This window comes from Capsicum annuum, chromosome 12 (assembly GCF_002878395.1).
Source record: "Capsicum annuum cultivar UCD-10X-F1 chromosome 12, UCD10Xv1.1, whole genome shotgun sequence".
Taxonomy (NCBI): Eukaryota; Viridiplantae; Streptophyta; class Magnoliopsida; order Solanales; family Solanaceae; genus Capsicum; species Capsicum annuum.
This window is the reverse complement of record NC_061122.1, coordinates 216,167,014-216,180,612: the sequence shown is the minus strand read 5'-3', so window position 1 is coordinate 216,180,612 and position 13,599 is coordinate 216,167,014. Positions and strand designations below refer to the sequence as shown.

Below are 13,599 nucleotides of genomic sequence, written 5' to 3'. Positions count from 1 at the left end.
CTACCGTTACAACATCGTTTGTAACTCACAACTTCTTCTTGGGTTTAAATGAGGCTATTTGTCATATTTGACTTTTCACACGTATACTTTTTCTATTTTTTTTTTTTTTTTGAAAAATTGATTAGCAAATACATTCTTTCTTCTTGGAATATAAAATCATTAAACTAACTCTTTCACGTATGTTTGTTTATAGCAACTAAATGAAATATTTGTCAAATATCAATAGATGCAAATAACACCACCAAACTATAATAGTCATAAAATTTTCAAATGAATATTGTCATGTTTGACTGTATACCTAATAATTTGATATAAATATTTGGTGTGAAGATCTTCAAGTAGGCGTTTGACCATGGAAAGCTTTTTATTTTTTTTAAAAAATTATTCACTTTAGTGAAAAAAGTAAAAATTAGTGATGTTTTGCCATAAAAATTATTTTACTTTACTGAAAATTATTTTTGGAAAAGTGAAAACAAGTTTTACTTGTTTTCACTTTTCTCACTCTTATTTTTCTCACAAAATTTCAAAACAACTCCAATTTATATTCATGGTCAAACACAATACCAACTTCAATTTCAACTCCAGAAAATTATTATTTTTATAGTCAAACGGCGCCAAAGTCATTATACTATCAAAATTTACGTAACCCATCTCTTCACAAAACACTAGACTGCACGACCATGGGCAATCTAGTTAAACATCTTATGCAAATTAAACATCTTTCCTAATTACTAAACGTATCTTATATATATGACATTTGCTTAATTATTTTATGCCAAATATTCCATTTCACCCCAACCCCAATTTCACATGTTCCCAAAGTCAACAATCATATTGTATATGATGATTCACATAATCTGATTTTGTTTCCATTAGAAACAATAAAGACATTGTAAAATCCATTTCCATCCATCTTTCAAGAAGAAGAAGAAAAGAAACACAGAAATGGAAAGGGAAGTTCACAATTTCATTGTTGTAAGTAGGGTGGTCGTTCGGTCGGTTCGGTCTGATTGTTTAATATCGGTTTGGTTTATTGGTTTTTAGATTGACAAAAATGATAATCATAACCAAACCGAAATAAAATCGGTTTGGTTCAGTTTCTACAAATTCGATTTAGTTATTTTGGATTTTTATTTCGGTTTGAAATATTAAAGTAGAGAGCCTCTCTTTTTCATAATTGAGCATTTAAAATTGATGATTTTTTTAAGAAAAATGTTTTTTTTCAAATCTATTTTTCATTCCCAAATATAAATAACTATAAGTAACTCAATGAAACGAAATAATGTCATCAAGTTCTTTATGGTAACAAGCAATGTCATCATTGGGACTAACATACGGAGTTTCTTGTGTGATACAGTACTTGTTTCCATACCAAATGTAAAATAAAGAAAATGCAATAAACTACCATGTTAAGCAGAAAATGCCATAAAATCACCTGAATGCTCCTCTTTAGACACAAACACGAAACACCAAATTTGTGGGTCGCGGGTTGCGGTTGCGGGTCGCCGGTCTCAGTGTCATTGTAAAGAAAGAGAGTAGATCGCCGGTCTTTCGTCTATTTTGTCGAATCGCCGGTGGTATAAATCGAAAACGGCGCCTTGGATTTACTATTTACTGTTCGTGAGTGTTGAGACTTGAGTGTGAATGGTAATATGTTTATTATTTAGGGATTTAGGTGCCTTGGAGTTGGAATTAGGATTATTAAAATGTATATATAATTAATATAATATATTGATAATATATATTATTTTATATATGTAATAAATTAATAATATATATTATAATATTATTTATATAATTTCGGTTTTCGATTTTTCGATTTTACCGAATTTCTTTTAAGAAAATCGAAAATCGAACCATTTAATCAAAATTTTAAAATTGAAAACCAAAATCAATTTGAAAAACCGAAACCAAAATAAAATTTCGATTCGGTTTTTCTGTTTTTTTTTATTTTTCGGTATTTATGCCCACCCCTAGTTGTAAGGACTATTGTCTTGGCAAGTTTATGTTACTCTCACACCATAGCCAAATTCATTCCCATAGGCAAATCTTGATTTGTGGCTATTATTCCAATAGTTTGCCTATTTTTCATTCTTCCTCTTTATCTTACCTCCATTAATCTTGGTGGCACAACTTTCTTCATTGCATGGCTAGCCAATTTCAAACTACTACTTTTTGCTTTTGGTAAAGGCCCTTTGTCATTAACCCCACCTCTACCACTTTTAAGATTCATTTTTAAGATTCATTCCCTTGGCTTGTTTGCCTATAAAATTTCAAAAATATTCAACTATTGATGTTGAAACCAAAAAAAGGGCCTCAAATTCAACTTTGAATCTTGTTACGAAGATTGCACTCCTAGCCATTTTGATAAGAGTGTATAGCTATAAGGAATATTTGCATCCAAAAATCATTCTCTTCTATTGCCTACATATTTACTTCATGTTAGACATCATACTGAATAATGTTAGCGCCACAGTTTGAGGGGTGAGTCATGTCGAGCTAGAGCCACCCTCCGACGAGCCTTACCTGGCTAGTTCACTTCAGGATTTCTGGGGCAAGAGGTGGAACCTCATGGTAACCAACATACTTCGTCCAACCTTCTACCACCCCGTTCATTCGATAGTGGCTGAATGGATCTCGAGGAAGTGGGCCCCACTTCCAGCTGTGTTCGTGATGTTTTTCATCTCGGGGCTAATGTATGAGCTATTTTTCTACTATATTGGAAGATTAAAGCCTACTGGTGAAGTTATGATGTTCTTTCTCATTCATGGGGTGGCTTTGAGTCTTTAAATTGTTATCAAAAAAGTTTTCAATGGCAAATTTTTGGTTGCTAGGATTATTTCTGGTCCATTATGTTGGGGCATGTGGAGTTTTGATGATAGACATATGAATGAAACATGTTGTGAAAACTGGTCCATCCAACTGAACTAAGATCAGCTGCAGACAATTTATTGATAAGATGACTCTGCAGAAGTGGATAGCATTTATCACATTAGAATTTGAGTTAAACAAGAAGGCTTGCAGAAGTTGAGTTGAACAAGAGGTCTTATAGAGATAAAAGAGGAATCTTATTGAAAGAAGAATTCTATTCAAAAGAAGAAGTGAGAGAGGCGGAAATAAGAAGTGTGAAACTATCTAGAGTCCTAGTGAACGTAAAGGATTACATCAATCAAAGGACTCTATGAGGTGTGTGCTTAAATACAAGAAACGAATTCAAAAGCAGACACTCAACACACTGAAAAGATAATCAACAATCAGCAAAACAGTTCACATACTTGAAGAAAAACCTGATATCTTATTTAGCAAGTCTTAGACTGTGTGTAGTAGGTAGGTTCTTTAAGTTGTAATGAGTCATTTTTCTAGTCTCAGTGATCTATAAACTAAGTTAGGAGTTGTGTCTTCAAGTTAAGGAACTCGAACATTTGGGAATACTAATCTTGGGAAGATTTGTGTTGTTGTAGTAATAGGAGTTAGAAGTTTTAATTCCTAATTTACAAGAAGTCTTGTAATTTTATTGATTGTTGAGGCTCAAGTGTTATAGTGAAGTTGGGATTAAATCCTGTAGAGGTACAGGTCGTGGTTTTTTACACCTTTCTTAAGCCGGGTGTTTTCCACGTAAAAACACTGTGTTCAGCTTTTACTTCTGTGAACTACATTACTTACTTGTTCCACAGATAGACAATTAGTAGGGGTCGTACACTAACAAGTGGTGCCAGAGCGAGGTTGTCTTAAATAGGGATAGCACCTAAGAGAAGATCAATGATGAATTCCACACCTCCTACTGTTCACAGTGAAGGTTAGTCAACTACTAGTCCTCCACTCTTTGCTGGCTCTCACTTTATCTGGTGGAAAACAATGATGGAGATGTTTATTCAAGGTGAAGACTATGAATTATGGGATAGGATTACTGATGGTCCCACTATTCCAATGAAGTTGGTTGATGGAGAACCAGTCAAGAAAGTAAGGAGTGAAGTTACTCCTTACAACTTATTGGCCTTGAAGAAAAATGTTAAGGCCAAGAACATCTTGGTCTGTGGATTAGAACCTGCTGAATACAACAGGTTATCAACCTGTACTACTGCTAAGCAAATTTGGGATTCCCTGGTGAATGCTCATGAAGGTACCTCTTAAGTAAGAAAATTCAGGATTTTTCTTCTGTTTACTGAATATGAGGCATTTAAAATGAAGGAGAATGAAACCCTGCGTGAGATGATGACAAGGCTTACCACCTTAAAAAATGAGCTAACTTCCTTAGGAAAAGTCATCTCTGAGGAGGAACAAGTCGAAAAGGTACTAAGGGTATTACCTAAATCAAAATGGAATGTTAAGGTGACTGTAATCAGGGAGGCAAATAAAGATCTTGCAGGTATGACCCTGGATGAACTAGTATGGAACTTAAGAACTTATGAAATGAAAGTTGATGGAACCAAAGAACAAGAAACTCCTGAGAAAATCTTGGCATTAAAAGCTTTTGAAAGAAAAAACAAAAAGGAAGGAGGAACATGCAATGATAGCAGCCTGGGGATCTGATTCAGATTAGGATGAAATTAATGAAACTGTATTCATGGATCTTGGAGACTCAGATTTAGAAGAAGAAAATGATGCTTCTAAGGTAAGTATACTTGAACTTAAAGAAAAGCTGCAATTGTTTTCAAAACCAAAACTTATTTCCTTGATGAGTACACTGATTGATGACTTCCAAGAATTGACTTCTGATAGGGATGAATTGTTCAGCAGTCTTGCAAGTCTAAAATTTGATCTTATTGATTTAAAGGCTTGCACAGACACAATTGACAAGAAAAATTGCAATCTGAAGAAACAAGTTGCAGAACTTGAGATTTTAAACAATGGTCGCAAGTCTGAAGTTCTAAAATTAACTCTCACTAAAAATGGGAAAAAGGCTATGAGTAAGGAACAAGAAAATGTTGAACTTGAGCTAGTTAAATACAAACAAGAATGCCATGATTTTACTGAAAAATGAATAAGTTAAGTCAAGAATTTTCTAAGCTAAAACTTGATATTGAAAGAGCAAATAGGTGGACAAACTCTTCAAGAATTGTTCGCAAGTTAAGTGAAAGAAATTACAATGAAAAGGCTGGGTTAGGATTCCACAAAAGTTTTGATGATCCTAAGGATTTATGTTATATCTGTGGAAACCTTGGAAATCCCATCGCTGAATGTTCAGTGGCTGCTAGAAGCAGATCAAATAGTCAAAACCTGGCTAATAGATTTTCTCAGATCAACAAGAACAAAACTAGTTTTGATCAAAGAAATAGGCTGCACTATATGTTGCCTGCATGGACTAAAATAAATTTAATTCATCCTTTCACTCATAAAATAGGACCCAAGCTTGTCTGTGTTCCTAATACTAACCTTTGATTTCTTTTTCAGGAGAAGGTGAAAGAAAGCAAAAAGCACTGGTACTTAGACAGTGCTTGCTCAAGGCACATGACTGGTGACAAGAAAAAATTCCTTTAACTCTCCAGAATAGATGGGGGAGGGGGAGAGTTTCTTTTGGTGATGGAAAAAAAAGAATCATTACTGGAGTTGAAAAAATTGGCTCATCAGAGTCAAAAGCATTGAAGGATGTCTATCTTATAGAAGGATTAAAGTATAATCTGCTGATCATCTCACAACTGTGTGACAAAGGTAATAAAGTTGTCTTTACTGTTGCAGGAATCAAAGTCAAAAGGATGGACACCAAAGAGATTGTGCTCACTGTAAGAAGGTACAAAAATGTATACAAAACTGACATCTTGGCACTACTAGGACCTGATTTGACTTGTCTAAGTTCCATAGAAAATGATCCCTTCCTTTGGCACATGAGACTTGGTCATGCAAATCTGAAACAACTAAACATACTTTCCTCCAAAGACATGGTATTGGGTTTACCTAAAACCAAATTCAAGGAAGAAAAGTTATGTAGTGCATGTGTAAGGGGGAAGCAGGTAAGATCCTCTTTTAAGTCAAAAAACCATGTTAGTTCTACCAAGTGCCTTGACCTGATTCATTTGGACTTATGTGGACCCATGAGACTTCAAAGCAGAGGTAGAAAAAGGTATATTTTTGTAATTATTGATGATTATTTCAGGTTCACCTGGACCTTATTTCTAGCCTCTAAAGAAGATGCCTTTGATGTCTTTGAAATTTTTATTAAGAAACTTAAAAAGAAACTGGGCACTTCATTAGTTTCCATGAGGTCTGACCATGGCTCAGAATTTGAGAATGTAAAGTTCTTGGAATTCTGTTCAGCAAATGGTATAGATCACAACTTCTCAGCTCCTAGAACACCACAATAAAATGGAGTAGTAGAGAGAAAAAATAGAACCTTGGAAGATATGGATAGAATAATGATGTTTGCAATAAATGTTGCTAAAAACCTATGGGCTGAGGCAATAAGTACTGCAGCATTTATTATAAATAGGTGCATGATCAGACCTATGTTAGAGAAGACTCCCTATAAATTACTATAAGAAAGAAAGCCAAATATTTCTCATTTTAGAACCTTTGGTTGTAAATATTTCATACACAATAATGGAAAGGATAATCTGGGAAAGTTTGATGCTAAAAGTGATGAGGAAATCTTCTTGGCATATTCACTTCATAGTAAGGCCTATAGGGTTTTAAACAATAGAACTAACTGCGTTGAAGAAAGTATGCATGTGATTTTTAATGAATCATGTGTTAAGACTAACCTGCAGGAAGAAAGTGACACTGAGGAACAGGTTACCTAACCTAATTCATTGACTGGAGCTACTAAACATGGAGGCACTTCAACAGGGGGAACTAAAGCTGAAGGCACAGTGATAGGGGGAACTGAGCCACAAATGTCTCCAGTTTAGAACATTAGCTGTGATCCTAGTAGTTCACTAGAATTGATCCCAAAAGGATATAAGTATCAAAGATCACAACCTATTGAGAATATTCTGATTGAACTTGCCTCTGGGATTACTACAAGCTCTGGATTGAGAAGTATGTGTTCCTTCAAGGCATTCTTGTCAGAGATTGAGCGAAAGAAGATAACTGAAGCCTTACTTGATGCTGATTAGATCATAGCAATGCAGGAAGAGTTGAATCAGTTTGAGAGAAGCAAAGTATGTCACCTAGTTCTTCTCCCAAAAGATAGATCAGTAATTAAAACTAAGTGGGTGTACAGAAATAAAGTTGATGAGCATGGAATTATCACAAGAAACAAGGCAAGACTGGTGGTCCAAGGATACAACCAAGAAGAAGGAATTGACTTTGATAAGACTTTTACTCCTGTAGTAAGACTTGAAGCTATAAGATTACTTGTTGCCTTTGCAGCTTATATGGAATTTATTCTCTATCAGATGGATGTGAAGAGTGCATTCCTGAATGGCATCCTCAAGGAGGAGGTGTATGTTAAGCAACCTTCAGGATTTGAGAGCAAGGAGTTTCTTGATCATATGTATAAGCTGGACAAATCCTTATATGGGTTGAAACAAGCACCAATGGCTTGATATGAGAGACTATTAAAGTTTCTACTGGAGTATGGGCATATCAGATATAAAATTGACAATACCCTTTTCTTAAAAACTAATGAAAAGGATTTGTTGGTTACGCAGGTATATGTGGATGACATTATTTTTTGTTCAACCAACATGAATATGACTCATGAGTTTACCAAACTCATGAGCTGTGATTTTAAGATGAGCATGATGGGGGAGCTGAATTAGTTCTTGGGATTGCAAATAAAACAAACAGTATTTGGGACAATGATCCATCGACCGAAGTATGTCAAAGAACTTCTGAAGAGATTCTCCATGATAGAGGGAAAAAAGATCAGTACTCCCATTGCTACTGCCACAAAGCTTGATTTAGATGAAATAGATTCTGATATAGAGGAAAAAGTGTATAGAGGTATGATAGGATCATTATTGTACCTCACAACAAGCAGGCCTAACATTGTATTTAGTGTAGGGCTATTTGCTAGATTTCAAGCAAAGCCTAAAGAATCACATCTTAAATCAGTAAAAAAGATCTTCAGATACTTGAAGGGAACCAATGATCTTGGCGTATGGTATCCCAAAGGTAGTAACTTTAATCTGGTAGGTTACTCTGATGTTGATTATGGAGGATATTTGGTAGATAGGAAAAGCACTACAGGAATGGCTCACTTTCTTGGATCATGTTTAATTACCCGGTCTACTAAGAAGCAAAATTCAGTAGCCTTATGTACTGCTGAAGCTGAATATGTTGTTGTAGGTTTTTGTTGTGCTCAATTGCTATGGATTAAGCAACAACTTATGGATTTTGGTATAGATATTGGTTGTGTTCCTATTTTTTATGGTAATACGAGTGTTATTAACATAGCTAAAAATACTGTTCAACATAAAAGAACCAAGCATATTGATATTAGACATCACTTTCTTAGAGATAATGTTGAAAAAGGTCATATATCAATTATGTTTTGTTCAACTGAGGAGCAAATTACTGATATATTTACTAAGGATTTGAGTAGAGAATGCTTTGAAAGGAATAGGTTAGCCTTGGGGATGATTAAAATTGTATAAATCTCCCTCACTGATTGATTAGAAAAGACTGTACTTAAAAGATAGTTAATTAATTCCGTCTTACACATTTAGTTGTGTATCCTAATTCCAAGGCTTTAGAGTAAATTAAATCAGCTATGTGTTGATTTTGCAGATAGGATGAACCATCAAAGCAAATTTTGTCCATTGTTTCCACAGTTCAGGTATGATTTTCACTCGTTCATGATAGCATAAGAGAGAAATAAGTTGTTCACTTGGTCCTTCCGTTACACTTAAACCGCCAAAAATCCAAAAGCTATCTTCTTAAAAAAGCTTCCAGCTCTTTCCCATCAGTACAGACCCCTAAATCATTGTGTTTCTATCAAATTCTTTCCTCACACGGTTCATCTTCCCTCAATCCCTCTTAAATACGCATCCTCTTTCTTATATCCTTCTCATTCCTTCTAAACCTTCTCTAAGATAACTCACTAACCTTCTGTTTCACTAGCCATAGATTCCTCATCATCTTCTTCATCCTTCTCACCCGACTCCACCACAAACACCTTCACCTCTATTATCATTCACCCAAATATAACCTTACCTCCGTTAATCCCTCCTCAAATCTCTAGTAAATTCTCTGATTTTGCTGCGTTCAGACACTTTCCAAACCCCTTTACCTAATTTTCTTCAACTTCCTCATCCCATCCCAACCCGTCACTTCCTCTACCAATCCCACATCAAATTGTTGACTATGATGATAAACATATTGCAAATTGCATCCCTCGACGGTCAAGATCTATTCTAAAATGAAAACCCTCTTCTATTGTCATTGATGTAGATAAAGCTACTTTAGTTAAGCTTTCTCCTGTAGTTACTTCTCCTTGAATTCCTCTTACTCGAGGAAAGAAACAATGACAAGATGCTTCTTTGGAATAAACACTTTATGCTAATAAAAAAATGGGTTGCTCCTTCTTCTTCTCCACCTCTCAGTGATCCCTCTACTTATATTCTCTTTCGTTCCAAAATAAAACTGAAGCATATCGTTGCCAAACTCCCAAAATCCTCTTTCACTCCTATCTCTACATCCCAATCCACTTCAAAAGCTTCCTTATCCTCAAAATCTACTGTGAAAGCTTCTCTTGAGAAAGCATCCACTGTTAAAGACTCCCCTTCCATCAGAGGTTCTTCAAAATTCTCTTCTCGTCTGAAGAAATATGTATCCCAACCTGTTCCTTCTGATTTCTCTAACTCAAATTCTAATTTTTTTCCTGATACTCCTCCTGCTCCGTCTACTCACCCTGATCCAGATCTTGATTATGATGTTGTTTTTGATACTCATACTGACAAGGCTTCTCAGTCAGCTCATGTTCTCCACTTTCAAAAATATAAGTTTGCTAGGGGTAGATTTGTCACTGGTTTTGGGGGACCTGATATGGATGTGTTGCTCACTAAATTGAGAGCTTAAGGGTGGTCACACCTGTTTCTTCAAGGTGATCATTAAAAGAAGTTCGAAAAAAATGAAGTGTATGAATTTTATACAAATGGAGTTGCTATTGGAGAGATGTTCTCCACCACTGTTCATGGTAAAACCAAAAATCTTTACCCTGCTGATCTGAGTCGAATTTTACATGTTCCTACTGGGGGTTGGGGTCATTATGTGAAAGGTGCTTGGCCTTTTCTTGATAACCTCCCTTCAGCTATTGATATTTCTAAAAATTTCTCTAGAAATCCCTTCATTTTAACTCATAGAAGGGTCCTGAAAAATGAGATATCTCCTCTCCACCAGTTCTATTTTAATGTGGTTCACAAGATAATCCTTCCAAGACAGAAAAAGAGAACAGTAGCAAATTTTCTTAATCTAACCCTGATGGAATTGCTAGACTCTCAGACTCCAATTGATCTTCCCAGACTCATCATCAATCACATGCAAAGGGTCTTTATCCAAGATGCAAATGGCCATGCTTTACCCTATGAGTTCTGGCTTGACCTTGTTTTTGAGGACTCTCATGTTCCTATAAAAGTGTGGTCACTACAGACCACAAAAGATGTCATTGGCTCTGTGAACCATGCTATGTTACCTGCTGCTATGAGGAGTGCTGATAATTCTATGCAAAGGTTAAGGAATGCTCTTGCTGCCAAGCAAAGTGAGGTGAATATGGCACAATATGTATTGGAAGTTGCTCAGGCTACTCATGAGGAGGTAAAACAGGTCCTTCAAGCTCAAATTGCCTCCCTCACAGCCATCTTGGAAAAAGAAAGAGCTGACAATGCTAATATCATTAAGAAGTTGACCTCCCTTATTCCTTCTTCCCCATCCACTTAAGCCCCTCTTAGTGTCTTAGGCATCTTTTCTTCCCGTTTTTGGTCCAAGCAGTTTCTCTCTTATTGCTTTTGATGGGTTTTGATCATTGTATTCTACTCTATAAATGTAATGTTTTTTTGCCTTATGTAGTTCACTTCTGTGTTATTAATGCATTGCTTGTTCTTTTTGCTCTAATGTCTTCATTGTTTTAGTGATAGCCCCAGTGGCCATGAATTATTAAACTTGTTTCACTTATTGGTCCAGTTTTTTGATGATGTCAAAAGGGGGAAGAACAGATTATACAGTTCTTATAACCTAATTGACTAACATGTGTTTCATTCTGATTCTTTTATTTAACTTCTTTAGTAAGTATGTCAGGGTTTTGTGGTGTTATGCTGCTATGTTTGTCATCATCAAAAAGGGGAAAATTATTAGGCCATGTGGAGTTTTGATAATAGACATGTGAATGAAACATGTTGTGAAAACTGGTCCATCCAACTGAATCAAGATCAACTGCAAACAATTTATTGATAAGATGACTCTGCAGAAGTGGATAGCATTTATCACGTCAGAAGTTGAGTTGAAAAAGAAGTCTTGCAGAAGTTGAGTTGAACAAGAGGTCTTGTAGAGATAAAAGAGGAATACTATTGAAAGAAGAATTCTATTCAAAAGAAGAAGTGAGAGAGGCAACAATAAGAAGTGTGAAACTACCTAGAGTCCTATTGAACATAAAAGGTTAAATCAATCAAAGGAATCTATGAGGTGTGTGCTTAAATATAAGAAACGAATTCAAAAGAAGACACTCAACACATTGAAAAGATAATCAACAATCAGCAAAACAGTTCACATACTTGAAGAAGAACCTGGTCTCTTACTTAGCATGTCTTAGACTGTGTGTAGTAGGTAGGTTCTTTGAGTTGTAATGAGTCATTGTTCTAGTCTCAATGATCTATAAACTGAGTTAGGAGTTGTGTCTTCAAGTTAAGGAACTCGAAGAATTGGGAACACTAATTTTAGGAAGATTTGTGTTTTTGTAGTGATAGGAGTTAGAAGTTTTAATTCCTAATTTACAAGAAGTCTTGTAATTTTGTTGATTGTTGAGGCTCAAGTGTTATAGTGAAGTTGGGATTAAATCCTGTAGAGGTACAGGTCGTGGTTTTTTACACCTTTCTTGAGCCGGATGTTTTCCACGTAAAAACACTGTGTTCAGCTTTTACTTCTGTGAACCACATTTACTTGTTCCACAGCTAGGCAATTAGTAGGGCTCGTACTCTAACACATTAGCACTAGCATTTATAGTTTTCACAAGCTTTTGGCTATTTTTTCCACCATTTTTGAGGGGTAATACAGAGCTTAAAGGATGTACTGAATCTATTGCTTTTCTTAGAATTTCTTAGGTATGGTAAATTAATTAGTCCAACCAATTTCACCTGTCCACTTCTATAAAAATATTTACTCATGGTGGACTAATTAAGGTTGTATGAATTATGATCAAATTAATTTGAATGCCATGTGAAATTTACATTGTTTAGTACTTTTGAAGAGGTTAAAAAGGTAGCTAATTACAATCTTTCAAAAGCAGAAGAAATTCCCATAGTCTTGAAAGCATTTCCCGATATTGTTAAATATTCATCATACTAGTGTTTTTTGTTTGGTTTGCCTGTTTTCAGTATGTTTAATAGTACTGACTTTGTTGTTATTCAACAAATATTGACAATCTTCAATATAGCCCTAAGAGGATGATGTTGGATGTCCTCCAATTAAAATTGACCTTGAAATTTTCAACCACTGTTAACACACAATGTAATGATATTTTTCAGAAGTTCTTTCTCCCAAATTCATGAGTAACCTCACTACTGGTCTGACTAATCGTAACTCACATGTCATAAGACTCATTCATAAAGGGAGACACCCCATATCAAGAACGAACTTCATTTCTAAGACTAGAACTTGAAACTCCTAATTAATCCTGGAGTGATATTATCTATCAATTGGTACTAGTTGAAGTAATGAAAAAATTCGCACTATTTTTGCAGATGTCATCAAATAACTGAGTTAATTTAGGTCGAGCGATTCGTCATGGTAGAGAAGAAAAACGGCGCACAAACCGTACTCAGCTTTGGATCAATGTCCCCAGAATTCTATCTCACCATACCTTTTGATGGTATCGCGGTACATATACTTGAAAGCAACAGTATAACAGGAAGTAAATATTCCTTGAAAGTTCAAACATGTTTGTCCATATATATTTTTCTAATACTTTTCCGTCCCAAATTATACGTCCCAAATTTCTTAATTTGATTTCTCATTTTTCTTGTCTTTTTTTAATAATCAAGAAGAGACAAAATTTTTTTCCATATTTTATCCTTTGCATTAATTACTTTTTCTTTACATTAAAATAAACACATCATTTAATAGGGGCACTATGATAAACTAGCTATGTTATTAATTATTTTTCTTAATCAATGTGTCATCTCAATTTTGAAACGGAGGGAGTAATATATTAAATACTATTGGTTACTAGCTGCATACGTTACATTTTATAGGATACTAAATCCACGAGGGATTATACAAAAGAGAGAAGACTTTTTGAACCGCCGACTAGTAGTGGCAATAATACTCCCTCCGTCTCAAATTATCCGTCCCAAATTTCTTAATTTAATGTCTCATTTTATTTGTCTTTTTTAATTAATCAAGAAGAGATAATTTTTTCCTCAATATTTTACCTTTTGCATTAATTATTTTTTTAAAAATTAAAATAAAAACATCATTTAATAAGAGTATTATGATAAACTAGCCATGTTA

The 13,599-nt window shown here is 34.9% G+C and overlaps 1 pseudogene; it reads left to right on the top strand.

Moving 5' to 3' along the window:
- The first annotated feature begins 945 nt into the window (after positions 1-945).
- Positions 946-12,240, top strand: LOC107850199 (annotated as a pseudogene).
- The last annotated feature ends 1,359 nt before the right edge of the window (positions 12,241-13,599 follow it).